This window comes from Rattus norvegicus, chromosome 1, assembly GCF_036323735.1.
Source record: "Rattus norvegicus strain BN/NHsdMcwi chromosome 1, GRCr8, whole genome shotgun sequence".
Classification (NCBI taxonomy): Eukaryota; Metazoa; Chordata; class Mammalia; order Rodentia; family Muridae; genus Rattus; species Rattus norvegicus.
In genome coordinates, this window is record NC_086019.1 from 150,827,615 (window position 1) to 150,844,651 (window position 17,037).

At 36.6% G+C, this 17,037-nt stretch overlaps 1 protein-coding gene across 9 annotated transcripts in view; it reads left to right on the top strand.

Moving 5' to 3' along the window:
- Positions 1–17,037, top strand: part of Grm5 (glutamate metabotropic receptor 5) — a 574,875-nt gene that overhangs the window by 104,904 nt on the left and 452,934 nt on the right. The gene's annotated exons all lie outside the window — the stretch shown is intronic.

Sequence of the window (17,037 nt, forward strand, 5' to 3'; positions counted from 1 at the left end):
GCTGGTTCTCCTTCTCCCAGAAGACAATAGTTACTGTATTTATTTGTCTAGAGATGAGACCTCAAGAAATTTTACTCTTTCCATTTGAGAAATACAATGAAAGAGACAGAGACTATCAAATGAGAATTTAGAATAGATACCGAGAAGTTTAGAGAGGACTTCTGGAACCAATTGGAGTTAAAAAGAGGAAGAATTTATGTAATTCTAAACTAATGAAAAACAGTACAAGGAATCACAGTTTATAAGACTGAAACACATTTCAACCAGGACATCGGGACATGGTTTTATAAACTGGAACCACAAAAAAGAAACAGTGATAAAAATTAAGTAAAACTCTAGTGTGTGTATGAATGTGTGTGTGTATGTATGTGTGTGTTTGTGTTTGTGTGTGTTTGTGTGTGTTTGGGTGTGTGTGTGTGTGTGTGTGTGTGTGTGTGTGTGTGTGTGTGTGTATTCATATAACTTAGATACTTAGAAATACAAGTTCTAAAAATCTTTAAGCCCAGTGTCTCTGGATTTTGGCAATGCATTTAACAAATTCTCTTTATACCGTTTCATGTAAGATGCCAAATGAGGGATGGAAAACCCAGATAAAGTCAAAAGAGATTTGCCAATGGTAAGACCCATGCAGATAGTAAGACTGCAACACACTGTAAGTCTACATTTTCATCACATAGTTGTTAAGAGTTCAGGTTCCAGTTAGAATACCTGGCCCTATTACTGACCTTTAATTCATCTGAAAGTGCTATCAACAATTTTCTTATTGTGTGTTTGTGAAGCATCTCCCCCAGATTTTCTAGTTCAAGTGAGGTATCACTGTAGGGTCAGGAAGGTCCAATCAGTGGTCCATCAAGAGTCACATGTGGCCAGAATGTGACCCAAAACAACACTATGAATTTATTTAAAATCTTCTGGGACGTTTATTGTCTTTTCAGTAAAATATGATGTCTCAACTCCATGTATGAAATTGTTGATGACAATGTTGTGTAGCCATGTCAAGAATTTAGACACATGTGGTAATGATGGAGGATAACCTGTATGATGTAATCAATGAACTCTGATCCTAACTGTATCATGTTAGACATTTGAAATATTGATTTAGATACTGTACACATATAATATTGTTCATATTGGAAGAAATTCAGTTCTTTGAAATTTTTATCTGTTGACAATACTAGAAAGAGCAACAGTGAAAATGAACTATGTCACTTATTGAGTGCTTTACCACAGGTCAGTTAACTTTTAGATATGACCCTTTTTAACTTCTAAACTTAAAATTTAAATTTTTATTTCATTACTTTACTTTCATTTCCTTGTTTTATGTTTACAGATCCAGGTTGTCATGTAATCCATAATGTCACTGGCCTCTGAGGATGGTCTCTGGAAGTCTTACTCCTCCTGTCCCCTCCTTCCAAGATTCTGTGATCACTATATGCCATGCCTCATTTCCTTTGGTCCTCATTATAATCATAATAACCCAGAAGTAAGTTTCTCTGTCTCTATTTACATGTGAAATCTTGTTTTACGGAAAAGTCAAGGAATTGCCCTCTATGAACCATCACACAGTGAGCTTCCTGTAATTTAGACCATTGATAGGTCTATCTCCCAACAAGGATTTAACATTGCTCTATTTTCTCTGCTTCCTCTATAAGATGAATTTTACAGACATGATGCTATATTTTACTTCAGTTTAAAATATATTATGCTTAAATGTAATGACAACAAAGTAGATGCAGCTTTCTAATTTTCTTTCTTTTTTTAATCTTTATTAACTTGAGTATTTCTGATTTACATTTTGATTGTTATTCCCCTTCTATATGAGCTTCCCCTTCCCATCCTCCCCCCATTACCGCCCTCCCCCCAACAATCACGTTCACTGGGGATTCAGTCTTGGCAGGACCAAGGGCTTCCCCTTCCACTGGTGCTCTTACTAGGCTATTCATTGCTACCTATGAGGTCAGAGTCCAGGGTCAGTCCATGTATAGTCTTTGGGTAGTGGCTTAGTCCCTGGAAGCTCTGGTTGCTTGGCATTGTTCTTCATATGGGGTCTCGAGCCCCTTCAAGCTCTTCCAGTTCTTTCTCTGATTCCTTCAACGGGGGGTCCCGTTCTCAGTTCAGTGGTTTGCTGCTGGCATTCGCCTATGTATTTGCTGTATTCTGGCTGTGTCTCTCAGGAGAGATCTATATCCGGTTCCTGTCAGCCTGCACCTCTTTGCTTCATCGATCTTATCTAATTGGGTGGCTGTATATGTATGAGCCACATACTCTGAATGGGTGTGCCTTCTGCCTCTGTTCTAAACTTTGCCTCCCTATTCCCTCCCAAGGGCATTCTTGTTCCCCTTTTAAAGAAGGAGTGAAGCATTTGCATTTTGCTCATCCTTCTTGAGTTTCATTTGTTCTAGGCATCTAGGGTAATTCAAGCCATTGGACTAATAGCCACTTATCAATGAGTGCATACCATGTGTGTTTTTCTGTGATTGGGTTACCTCACTCAGGATGATATTTTCCAGTTCCATCCATTTGCCTATGAATTTCATAAAGTCATTGTTTTTGATAGCTGAGTAATATTCCATTGTGTAGATGTACCACATTTTCTGTATCCATTCCTCTGTTGAAGGGCATCTGGGTGCTTCAACAAATAACAAAGACACGTGCTCCACTATATTCATAGCAGTCTTATTTATAATAGCCAGAAGCCAAAAAGAACCCAGATGCCCTTCAACAGAGGAATGAATACAAAAAATACATCTAATTTTCTAATTAAAAACATATCCCAGTATTTGTCCACACACCCGGGCATATACTACTATCTGTGTGTTAGAACAAAAAATTGATGAAATTGGGAGGGAAGAATGGAAGGAGGTACGGGCGGAGATGGAGGGAAGGGAATGGAAATGGATTTGACCAAAACATATGCAAGTATATAATTCTCAAAAAATAAAGATTTATAAAGACTTTGGCTTGCTATAGTTAAGACTGAATTTCTGTTCTTAGTGCTTAAAGGACTAGTTAACAAATTCCATCACTGCTCTGAGAACTGTAGTTCTGAGTGACTGGATGGCCACTTTTAAATGCTAGTGCTTATTTTGATTCTTTCTGGTGTTCTTTATATTGAACAGTCCACCCTGTTGAATTACAGATCCACCTGGCTCTCCTTTTAAAGAACCCAAACAACCTCCTTCATGCCTCACAAGAAAATGACTGAGTATGCTTCAAACATACATTACACAGGATAAGTTTGAAGAAGGTAGAAAGACCGATTCAAGGTGAACTGATAAATGAACATCAGGATGGTGTCCATGATTTTGCCAGAGAGACTTATCTCCAAAGCTTGATAAGATTATCTCAGTTTAAGAAAGAAAATTTAAAAAATTTAGGGGATGAAATTTTCTGAGATGAAAGTCAGTTAATATATGATTGTAAAAGATAAGGAAGGGTATGAATCCCATGTTTGAGGAGAAGGTCCAAATCTTGTTACTTTCATGTTTGCAAAACTTATGTGCATTTATATGCAACATTTACCTTTGTATTGACATGGGGTAAATATATGTATATTCATATTTGTGAAGATATTGTTTATACAACATACAGACACTCACATATGAACACACTTATACCAGTGCATGTTTAAGGTCAGTGGGAAGAAGGCAATTCCTAGTAAAAATCTAAATTTCATATAGCATTGTCCTCTTTTTTAAACTTAAAATATTCTCATTAAATTTTCACCCATACCTACTATAAAAATCTTAATTTGTTCCATAGGAGTTTAATATTGTAAAGTTTCATCACGGGTAATTTTAAACCATGAATACATTTATGATCTGAATATAAAAGCCTATACATGCTGTAGATGAAAACTGGTGTTGCTGCTTATAAAACAGAAGCTATTCTGAGAGCCTGCAATCTCATTTAGTGAGTGAAATTTCTCTGGGTGCAGTGTCTCTGATTATATTTAGTCAGAGGGTTCCTGAATTCTGCCTTTGCTTTAGGTAATGGAAGGCTTCACTCACTACTAAAGCCGTTGAGGGGTCTTTTAATCCTGTTTATATACGTCCATCCTTCCACTCACTCAAAATTCCTTTGAGTGGGTAAGTAAAATAAATGTTAAGGTCCTGGCTACATTTGCCCTCCTTAGCTGCTCTTCCTTCATGGCTCTGCTCCACTTCCTCTGAGGCCACCATTGTAACATCTGTCTGTTTAAAGTTTTTTCATTGCATTAAAATGACATTTTTCTGGTGTATTTTGTACCAAATAGAGGGGGATTTAGAGAAGTCTATTTAGTTACAAATTACCCAGATCCCTGTAGATGTAAGAGTGATTAATTATGGAATGAAATTATTTTAGTGTAACATAAACCCAAATTATTGAGTTGCATCTAAGAAAAGGAAAGCAGAAAATTAGACTTCCTAAAAGCCCCTCTGAGTGTTAACAGAATAAAGTAGCCTGAAATATACAGGTATTTCCCTTCCTCCCTAACCTACTCATCTGTGAGCACCCCAGATTTGACTTGGCCCAGGAATGGGCTTTTGTATCATTATTCTGACAATATGTGGGGTTTATCATGGCAATTTATTCAGTGTCGTGAATGCCTGATGTTTAGCTTTTACTGTTTGTATAATAAATTCTGTAAATGAAGATGGTATACGGATGATGTGTTTACACATTTATTTAGATAATTCTTCAAGTATAGAGAAACACCTTGAGAAGAACTAACCAAGGCTAAGATTGAGGGGTTTTTTTTTGTATTATTTCAACTTTTAGTACGTTAGAGTATATGGTCCATTTACCAGCATGGAGTAAGGAACATGGTATAGCTATGTGAATGCAGTTCAGCAAAGCCCATCATCTGTATTCACTGTTATATCACTGAAATCCATAGAAGTTCAGTCATATATCACAGGTACATTGAAAGGCAAATATATTAGTTAAGTACCGAGTTTCAAACTCTGCTTTTCTAGAATTATGAAATTGGATCATCGTTTCCAGTAGAGCCATTTAGACTGAGGAAATCTCATCTTTTAAATTTAAGAAGACATTCTAATGTCCACTGAAGAAGAAATGAGCTAAATGGGGTTTGGAATGGTCTGTACTATTGCATAAATTGTGATTTCATCATTTGACCTGTCAAGTCTTTGTTATGAATTAAGCACTATTATTACTTCCAGTCATTAAGACACTAAAATTTTGACTGGTTTCTTTCAGTTTTATATCTAGTAGATATAAAAACTGAAGAACAGGGCAGAAAATAAAACTTCCCTAGTTGCTCCTTTGGCCTGACAGAGGGCACAGCATTTAGTTTGGCACTTGGAAGGCAAATAGTTCTCTGAGTTTGAGGTCAACCCATGCTAAAGAGAAAGTTTCAGGACAGCTAGGGCTACAAAGAGAGACCCTGTAAATGTAACTTGTATTCTCCTGTTGAAATTGTCATCTTACAGGCTTACTGCCTCTACCAGCTGACTTAGGCTTAGTTCCAGAAGCTTCACATCTCCATATAAACAATGGTTTTGGCCTCTAGAATCACTACTGAGTAAGCTCACACTTTGTAGTTCTTACTGAACTCTGGCTTGCTGGCTCTGTTCTAGTTCAAACTCCTCTCCAAGATGATTGATTCAGTTTGGCCTCTCAGCCTCTGACAGAGTTGCTGTAATTGGCCTCGAACTTAACTCCGGCAATCTGTTCCTAGCTTCTCATTCTCTAGTTGATTCTGTCTTCACCTGTGTCTAGCTTTTTGTCTCTCTTGGCAGCCTGTCTCTGAACTGTCCCAGTAAAACTGCCTCCTTCCTCTCTACACTGCTCCCTCTAGTAGTTTTTCTTTCCTCTCCTCATGATAATTAGGCATATCTTGTTCTGTTAAATCTATTTGTTACTCAATTAGACTTTTAAACATGGGTGTTTCCTTCTGCAAACTAACTTTACCTTCATTGTTTGGGATTAAAGGTGTGTACTAAGGATATGTCTGTATTCCAGCTGGATGAGAGAGAAATAGATGATCTTTGGATGTCGCCAGAGCTGCCATATTGCTGGCTTAAAGTACCTCTACAAGACCATGTCTTGAACTATCCCTGACCACAAAAAGAAATATTAAAATATAAGGTTTTATGATTAGTCACACAAAGATGCATCTGCTTAGTCCAAAGAAAGCATTGTCTGCACCCTTCAGCAAAGTTTTCCTTTTATTCTAATCACTCCAAGGGAAGTCAATTACCAAAGCAATCAGGAGTAGACTGCAGCTTTTCCTATCTCATGACAAATGACTCCAAATATTAATAACTTAAAATGTTTCTTAGTTTATACTGCCTATTGCCTGAAGAATTTGAACTCAGCAGTGTCTCATAACAAAATAGTGACATATCAGCTTAGGCTGCAATCTCTACGAAAGCTTGGCCAGTGGAACATTTTATCTGAAGTGTTCTGATGTGTTTGTAAGCACAATTTAAATCTCTAATGGTTGCTAGTGAGTTTTCAATGCTCTACCACAAGAACATGTTCCAAAATCAAGCCAAGCAACCTCACACATCTTACATGGAATCTGAAACAAATATATGCTCAAAAAGAAAGCCCTAGTTTTTAATCTATCAATTTTGGAAGTGTTTTAACTTCTATTTGCTGTACTCTATGCCTTACAAAAGAATTGTTAAATCCAGCCATCATTAAAAGAGTGTTTTACATTTCACTTGTGGGAGGAAAGAGTATCAAGGAATTGGGGTAAATGTTTTTATTTTTTAAATACAAACTTAAAATTGCCAAAGAATAGTTGAGGGTTAAATTATTCATATCATTCATTTTATATAGTGTTTATACCATTTTTGAAGAATACTACTCTTGTTAAATCTACTTAAGTAGCTGGGATGGGAATTGGATGGCAAATTTTATTATTTATTGTTAATATAATATAATGTTATAATATATATCATTTTAAATATATTAAATAAAATACAGTATGTTATCATTATATTATGTTATAATTTATATTATATTTAAAATTATCTATAAAGATTTCCATGTTAGATAGTCTATAAATTAAAGAATTTTGACTGAAATTCTGGTCCAATTCCTAATAATATACTCTGAACTCTTTGATAACACAACATGAAAGATAAATCCTTTCATGGAAACATGTCAGTAGCTCATAGATGAGAAAATAATTTCATGTTAAATATATTATTATACAGAAAATAATCATAAATATGAGACAATTATAGATGCAATGAAATTACAATTGCAACTTTAAGAACATTGGAAATCTATTGTAACTTCCTTCTCAAAGGAAAAAAATTACAGCAGCATTCACCCTTGGGGTCATATAATATTATAATGAACATTTTCCTCCAGTAGTGAAAAGAAAACATCTGATAGGCAAACCCATTTACTCTTTGGTCAGTCATCTTTCATTTTTGCTTTAATTACTCTTACAGCAATAATATGCTCTGACCAATCTGGGTCTAATTTTATATCATTTTCAATTAGTCATTATCTTTAATCAGTCCACATTTGCATCCACTCAATATATGTATTTTAGGTTGTAATTGCCTCAGAATCAATTTTGTTTTCCTCCTCTTGAGGTTCAAATCAATAATCATTAACTAGAATTATTTCACTTAAAGCATCATTAAATTTACCAAATTAACTACTCAAATAGGTGGAACCAACACAACAAATAAGCAATTTCACAAGCAGCTGTGTGCTAGTCTCAACCTGAGTATTTATGCAAAATGATTGCTAAAGTAATTCTCTTAAAATGAAAATAAGGCGTGCTCTGCTTACCACATGATTTCATTGTTACCATCACAAAAGTAGGTTATCACAATGGTAACCACATTTCGCCGGTGTGGAAACCAAGACCCTCAGAGCCATGGAGGTGGTGCTCTCTTAAGAGCATTACATCAGAAGGTACAGGAAGTTTACTAGTACCATTAGCAGTTTTAACATTTAGCATCTGATTGATAACAAAGTCAGTTTTCCCCATAACAAAGTAATAAGCATGCTAGTCATTAGCTAATAAACAATATGCATCTAATGGGAAGTTACTTGATAATGATGTTAATGCTACGTTTTTCATCAGTCTCCCACATGTCAATTGAATTTTGCTGAAATCAGCGATCCCCATAATGATTTTCAAGTGGGATCTCTAAACCCATCATTTCCTACAGATTTATTAGCCTGCATGGAAGCCATCTCTCTCCCCAAGATTGTCTTTGTATCTATTTAAATACTTTTATATTCATGCTGTTTCAGGAATTCCTATTTTACTTAGAAGAAAAATCATTATTAGCCATTCGAAATTCCCCAGACTCTCTCTGTAAGATCTGCTTCAAGCTAGGCTCTGAATCTGTTTTATTTGGTCCCTTAGTGCTCCCACAGATCAGAGTGCCCTGGATTGTCTTGTGTTTCCTTCTGTCTCAGAACTGACTCAGCCATTTCTGTTCTGGGATACCCAGCTCTCGATACTGAAAATCAACCATTTGGGCACTCTATTCTTTCATGACTCATATATCATTGTATGTATGCTTTTTCAAAAATGTGGGAGGAAAAATACATGTTCATATATTCACCTGTTTATTTCTGTATTTTAGACAAGTCTATATCATCCTGGATTGTTGTTCATAATAACATTTTAATTATATTCAGCAAAGACTTTTTAAGGTTTTAAGTCACATTTATGAGTAACACAATATCAAACATATTCTGAGTTCTTCAGTGAACTTCCTTACTGGTTCATTACCTCCTGTATGTCATCAAACTCATAAGCATAAATTTGAGAGTCACAGTCTCTTTATAATGGTATGTGATCTGAAAGCTCAAATATAGGAAAGTAATAAGGTGAGAGAAAGGAAAACTTCATAAAGAAGCAGGTAGAAAAAAATCCATTTGAAAGTTTAGCCTTAGAATACTATCCATAAGCCCTGGTCTGTTAGGTTGAGACTGGCCTTCTAATGACACTGCCATGGACTGTGTGTATAGTGTGCATCAGCTTCAGGTTAACCACTTAGTGAGAAGAAAGAAGATGAGAAAAAAAGAAAGGAAATGAAAAAAGAGAAAAAGGAAAAAAAGGAAAAAAGGAAAAAGGAAAAAAATAAAGGAAAAAAGAAGAAGAAAAAAAGAAAAAGGATGAAAATGGGCCAGTCAGAAATGTTGCTTCCAAATTTTCAATGTTAACCACGTATGTGTGGTACCAAATGACCCCTCATGTCAACATATACATACAAGTCTTGGTTACTTAGCTAGTCTAATTAGTTATATCCTACTGTTATTATGACCTGATTAGTCACTAATCACTGTGCCTTTTTCAATGTACACAGCAAGATTGCTATACTAGTACAAGAAATCAAGCCAAAGTGATAAGCTTCATTTATGAACCAATTTTTATTTAATTTTTATCACATTAATTTAGTGTGTGTGTGTGTGTGTGTGTGTGTGTGTGTGTGTGTGTGTGTGTGTGTGTGTATCCCAACATTTTCAACGAAATACATGCCTTACCTCTTCTTCCTCTTGGTTGAAGAACTGTCTGAACCACTATACAGTTGGTCTTTTATATTGATGAGCTCTTCTTCCTCAGAATCCACCAACTACTAGTCAAAATAGTAGACAGAAAGTGTCTGTACTGAAAGTGTAATACTTGTTTTATTTATATTAGAAATACAATAAGTATTATGATTCACATATTATATACATAGTATGTGATACTCTCCCTAACCTACATATGAAATATAATACATATGAGTTAGTGCAAATGATATAAATGCAGTATGCAGTTTTATACAACGAACTTAAGCATCTAAGGATGTTGACACCTCTAGGGGATTGCTTCGAAGATGCTTCTCCCTGCATGGATCCTAGGAGATACATGCTATAATGATTGTGTGATCTACTTGTTATAGGAACCAATTTAATTAGTCACTACTAAAATGATGTTTAAACTAATATCTATCTGATAATACATAACAATTGAATGCTTATATAGTCTATTACATACACACTGAGGATGATCAACAACCTACGGTAATCACAGAAAAAGTTCAGGCACAGTTTACCAAGGACATAGAACTATTTTAGGCTCAGAAATCATTAATGAGAAAAATCAGTAAATAAGTGTGTGCTGCCCTCAAAGTCAACAGCATGCATGTAAACACGGAATGAGAAAAGTTGACAATGTATTCATGCATAGTAAAGCATCCTGATATGACTATGGTTCAGATTCTATGGTCACCGTGAATGGAAGGATAGACATGACTTTATTTGATATGCTGGATTTCTTTCTTAGTGTTATGATGGACTAACATGAACCATATTCACATGGTACTTCATGCTCATTGTACTGTTATATGTAAACAAATAACTTTCCATGTAGTAATGCATGAACATCCAAGTTTAAACTAAGGTATTGTTATCAATTCTCTATATCATCTTTTGGTAAATAGGACTTATAAGTTATTGTATCCTTGGGATATATATTTTATTAATACTCAGGAGCTTTTTATTAATGGGAATTGTTTGATCATAGAATTAAGATTGGTTGAACTTGGACCTCAATTTGGGGAATGGAAAAGCTACTGTGGCCAGATGATCTCTGTATAACGAAGATTGTTCAAGTAGTACTTAAGAGTATCTTAGAGGTTTCAGTTTCAACTGTGAAAGTGGGGTTCTCTAAGCACTGACATTGTTTTATTTGCAGAGTGACTGCACAGCAATATTTTACCAGCCAGAAAAATGTACAATGGACAGTGAAAATCATAGAAAAATACATATAAATGTTTTATATTGTCTCCCAGGATCCTAATGGGTATGAACAACAGTTAAGTGGCTGAAACGCCTTGTCTCACCCACTTTGCTTTCAGTCTGCTTCATGGCCAGTGAGCCAGTTCCGTTCTCCAATTAAGAATACGCAGTTGTCATAGCCCCAGGATTGCCCTCTTCGGCATGATTTCCACAGTGAGGCTGGAATTTCATTTAAAGAATCTAATCTTACTGTCTCATAATACCCACAAAGTTTGCAGTCTCTACCAGCAACCTCAGAACATTTCTGTCACTCCAAAGGAAACCTTTAGCCCATTAACGTGCACTCTCCCTGGTCCTTGGAAACCACTAATTTACTTATCATTTCTGTGGGATGGCCTGTTCTGGACATTTCAAGAAAATGAGATGATATAAAATCCCCCTGCTTACATTTTTATGTTTCATAAGTGTCCGTTAACCTTTTCAGTACAGCAATCCAAACCTACCTCCCTCCCTCTCTCTCTCTCTCTCTCTCTCTCTCTCTCTCTCTCTCTCTCTCTCTCTCTCTCTGTGTCTCTCTCTCGACTATACTCTTTCTCTTCCTCCAACTCTTTCCAGATCCTACCCACCCCACTACCAACTCAGTGTGATTACTACCACACCCACCATCTATCTCTCTTCATCCCTATTGACAGCTTCTTGTTCAAACTCATATTTCAAGGACATATTTTTCTTATGTACATTTGTTGGTGTTCAGGTTTGTTTGTTTGTATGTTTTGTTTACCTGTAGGTCTCTGCTTCCCCTGTTCCCTGTATTTGAGCCACATAATAGTGGCTGATTTCTCAAGTAGTGTAACCCATTCTCTAGCTCCCTCTGATGGCATCACCCATTGCAGCTGCACTCTGCTCTACTCTGGCTTCAGATGGCCATCCCACACTCACATCATTCTCTTCTTATCATATGCATTGACAGAGTCTTTTAGTGTCTTGAGAAATGTTGTATTTCTTCCTCTGGAGGTTGGATAGGTATGCAGATGTTGCTGACTTTAATAAATAGAGGACTTTTCACAGTATAAATGTTTTACTCAATGTTTTGATAGTTTGTGACTGTCAAGGAACAGAATGTCTCAGATGTTCAATCACTGTGTAACAAGTTTGTTCAGTAAAAAGTCTCCTGATGGAAACACTTAGATCAGTTTTTTGTAGAATAACTGGTTTACCTAACAAATTATATGACATTGCATTCTCCATATCAGAATTTGTTTTGGTTGACTTAACTGCCTGGCCACAGTTAGCTTTAAGAGACTTGAACATGCTTCTTTTTTTTTTAACTGTAGATGATCATAAACATGGCTAAAATTCCAGGAGTCTGTCTCATTTTGACTTTTAGTGTTTTGACGGCACTCTGTATTAAAGGACAGATTATCTACCCCAGTGTGCTCTTGGTCACTCAGACGTCATGTGTAAATTGCCTCCTCCATCTTAGCCATACTTAATATGAACCCAAAAGTGAGACCTTGAGATCTATGTAGTTACTTCATGAGTGCTAATCTTCTGAATCCCGGGACAATGAGTACTCACTTCCATCAAGGCCAACTGTGGCTTTCATGATCAAGTGACCCAAAGTAAACTCCAAATGAGACACTGAAGCAGAAGTGATATAGCCATGAGGAAATTTTGTTTAAATTTAATCCCAAGAATACTAAATATTGATTAGGTTTCCTTTATAATTTCAAGGTTTATAAAGATGTAGAAAGATTATCTTATTTTGATTGCCAATGTGATGAGATTTTAATGACAACAAAACATTAAGCTACATTTCTGTGGCTTTTATGTTTGTAGTTTAAGTGTTTTAGATTATTTAAGCTTATAACTTTCATTTACATTAGATTCTTTTATTCTGTTGCTTACTTTTTAGCTAGAATTTGGGGCAGTGATATAAGGTTCATATTTCTTATCCAACTAAGCATTCGATGCTATAATTTTAAATCTAAACCCTTATTTAGTTGTGTCATAAAGTTCACTGTTAGTATTTTCTTTTTTAGTTTTTAAACATTTTTAGCATTATTTTTCTTTTTAAAAATTATTTTTTTTTACTATAGTGGTTTTCAGTCCTTCCAGTTGTTTCCTCTTTCCCATTCACCCCTCCACAGTTCGTCATCCCATTCTTCTTCCTTTTGATGCAAGAGCATGAAGCCCCCTTCCCCACTCACTTCTCCTTTTCCTGGGGCCTCAAGTCTCTCAAGGATTAAGCAATCTTCTCCCAATGAGGCCAGACCAGGCAGACCTCTTTAGTACATATGCCAGGGCCCTCGACCTGCCCGTGTGTACTCCTGGTTGGTGGCTCAGTTTCTGGGAGCTCCCTGGTGTCTAGGTTAGTTGAGGCTGCTGGTTCCAATGGGGTCGCCCTCCCTTTCAACTTCAGTTTTTCCCCTAATTCAACCATAGGGAACCCAGAGTTCAGTCTAATGGTTGCGTGTAATTATCTGTGTCTGTCTCAGTCAGCTGCTGGTAGAGACTCTCAGAGGACAGCCATGCTATGTATGCTCCTATCTGTAAGCATACCATAGAATCAGTAATAGTATCAGGTCTTGGTGTGCCCTTTCTCCCATTAGATGGATCCCAATTTGTACAGGTCATTGGACGATCCTTTCCGTATCTTCTCCATGTTTGTCACTACAGATGTTTTAGACAGGGACAATTCTGGGTCAGAAATTTTGATTGTGAGTTAGTAACTCAGTCCCTCCACTCGAGTCCTTGTCTATCTACTGGAGGTGGAATTTTCAAGTTTATTCTCCCCAATTTTGGGCATTTGAGCTAAGATCACTCCCATTGAGCCCTGAGGATCTCTCACCTCCCAGGTTCTAGTACTTTCTAGAGGGTCTCCCCAACTTCCATCCCAAGGCTGCTTATTTCCATTGTATTTCCCTGGAACTCTGGCCTTCTCTCCTTCCCCCTCCCATGCCTAATTCTGTTACTCCCCTCTCCCACCCATGTCCCTACCTCCCTTTGCCTACATTGATTGTTTGCTTCCACCTTTTAGGATGAATTGAAACATCCTCGCCTGTGTTATTCCCCTTGTTACCCTTCTTTTTTTTTTTTTCTTTTCTTTTCTTTTTTTCGGAGCTGGGGACCGAACCCAGGTCCTTTCGCTTGCTAGGCAAGCGCTCTACCACTGAGCTAAATCCCCAACCCCCCCTTGTTACACTTCTTATGCTCTGTGGGTTGTATCCTAGGAATTCTGTACTTTTAACCTAATATCCACTAATCAATGAGTACATGCCATTCATGACCTTTTGGGTCTGAGTTACCTCACTCAAGATGATATTTTCTAGTTCTATCCATTTGTCTGCAAAATTCCTGAAGTCCTCACCTTTAAGAGCTGAATAGTATTCCACTGTGTAAATGAACCACATTTTGTGTATCCATTCTTTGTTTAAGGGACATCTGGGTTGTTTCCAGCTTCTGGCTATTACAAATAAGGCATGACATAGCAGGGTATGACTCCTTGTGGTATGGTGGGGCATCTTTGGCCCAAGAGTGGTATACCTTGGTCTTCACAGAGAATTATTTCCAACTTTCTGAGGAACTGTCAGATTGGTTTCCAGACTGGTTGTACCAGTTTGCAATCCCACCAGAAATGAAGGAGTATTTTTCTTTCTCCAGATTCTTGCCAGCATGTGTGGTCACTTGAGTTTTTGATCTTCGCCATTCTGATTGTTTTAAGGTAGAATCTCAGGATAATTTTGATTTGTATTTATCTGATAACTAAAGACTTTGAACATTCCTTTAAGTGCTTCTCAGACATGTGAGATTCTTCTGTTGTGAATTCTCTGTTTAGCTCTATACCTCATCTTTTAATTGTATTATTTGGATTTTTTTTGAGGCTAACTTCTTGACTTCTTTATAGGTTTTGGGTACTAGCACTCTATCAGATGTAGGTTTAGTGAATAATACTTTTCCCAATCTATAGGTACATAATTTGTCCTACTGATTGTGACTTTTAGCTTAAAGAAGCTTTCCAGTTTCATGATGTCCCAATTACCAATTCTTAGAGCCTGAGCCAAGGGTATTCTTTTCATGAAATTTCCCACTGTGCCCATGAGTTTAAGGCTCTTTGCTCCTTTCTTTTCTATTAGATTCAGTGTATCTGGTTTAATGTTGAAGTCCTTGATCCACTTGGACTTGAGTTTTGCACAGGGTGATACATATGGATCTATTTTCATTCTCCTACACAGAGACCACTAATTATATCAGCACCATGTGTTGAAAATGCTTTCCTTTTTTCACTGTTTGTTTTTTGATGTCTTTGTCAAAGATCAAGTGTCAATAGTTGTTTGCATTTACCTCTGGATAGTAGATTCTATTGCGTTGATTGACCTGTCTGTCTCTGTACCGATACAAATGTGATTTTTATCACTATCACTTTGTAATACAGCTTGAGGTCTGGGATGACGATTTTCCTGGAAGAGATTTTATTGTTGAGATTTGTTTTGGCTTTCCTTGGGTTTTTCTTTTCTATATGAAGTTGAAAATTGCTCTTTCCACATTTGTGAAGAATTTGTTTGAAATTTGATGGGGATTGCACTGAATCTGTAGATTGCTTTTGGTAAGATGTCCATTTTACTGTGTTAATCCATGAACATGAGAAATCTTTCCATCTCCTGAGGCCTTATTTAAATTCTTTGTTCATGGAATTGAAGTTCATGTCATACAGATCTTTTGCTTGCTTGGTAAGGGATACAAAAAGATGTTTTATACTGTTTGTGGCTATTGTGAAGGGTGTTGTTTCCATAATTTCTTTCCTGTGTCTTTTATTTTAGGAATTGAGTCCATCAATGTTGAGAAATATTAAAGACAGATGATTGTTAATTCCTATTATTTTTGGTGTTGTAGGTGGTATTATATGTGTATGATTCTCTTCTTTTGGGTATTTTTCATGAAAAGTTTACTTTCTTGTGCTTTCTTTGGTATTGTATTTTCTTTGTATTGCAGATTTCCTTCAAGTATCATTTGTAGGGATGGAGTAGCAGAAAAATACTGTTTAAGTTTGGTTTGTCATGGAATATCTTGGTTTCTCCATCTATATTGATTGAGAGTTTTGCTGTGTATATTTGCATTCTAATATGGTTTGGATCTGCCTTTCACAGTCTCTGTTGAGAAATCTGGTGTAATTTTGACAGGTCTGTTTTTATATTTTACTTGTCCTTTTCCCTTTACAGCTTTTAATATTCTTTCTTTGTTCCATGCATTTAGTGTTTTGATTATTATATAATGAGTCTATTTTCTTTTCTTATCTAATCTATTTGGTGTTCTTCAGGCTTCTTGTACATTTATGGTTATCTCTTGTTTTAGGTTTGGGAAGTTTTCTTCTATGATTTTGTTGAAGATGCTTTGTAGCCCTTTGAGCTGGAATTCTTCACTCTTCTTCTATTCCTATTATTCTTAGGTTTGATCTTTTCACTGTGTCCTCAGTTTCTTGGGTATTTTTGGTTAGGAGCTTTTAATAGTTTGCAGCTTCTTTGACTGAAATCTCAATATTGTCTATGTAGAGTTCTATACCCGAGAGTCTTTCTTCTATTTCTTTTATTCTGTTGGTGATGCTTGCATTTGTAGCTCTTGATCTCTTTCTTAAGTTGTCCTTCTCTATATTTGCCGCCATTACTGTTTTCTTTAGTGTTTCTATTGTGTTTTTAGGTCTTGGTCAGTTTCATTAAATTCCCTCTCCTGCTTGATTGTATTTTCCTGTATTTCTTTAAGGGAATTATTTGTTTCTTCTTTACATGCTTCTACATGTTTGCCTGTGTTTTTCTGCATTTCTTTATGCGATTTCTTTATATTCTCCTTAAAGGGCTCTATCTTCATGTGACGGGATTGTAGGTCATTATCTTGCTTTCCAGGTGTGTTAGCATATCCAGAGATTGCTATAGGAAGAGAACTGGGCTCTAATAGTGCCGAAGTGCATTGGACTCTGTTTCTTATGATCTTGTGCTTGCTTCCCACCCTCTGGTTATCTCTGTTCTTAACTGGTCTGGTTATCTCTGACTAGAGTCAGTTTCCTTGGAGGCAGGTAGAGCTTTGTGATATTGGTTAGAGCCAGTCCCCTTTTAGACAGGCAGTGCTCTCTCTAATTAGGTTTCTCATCTGTATATCTGATTAGAGCAGGTCTCTTGTGTCTCCAGTTACTGCAGACCTCCTGGGATGAAGACAGGCTGTAGGGTGTGGGAGGTTACATGGCCAGGTGACTTGGCCTGGGTGAGGAAGCAGCCTGAAAGAAAAGTGGAGCTCTGGAGCTGGGGTGTGTCAGCTGAGCTCTGGGGTGTT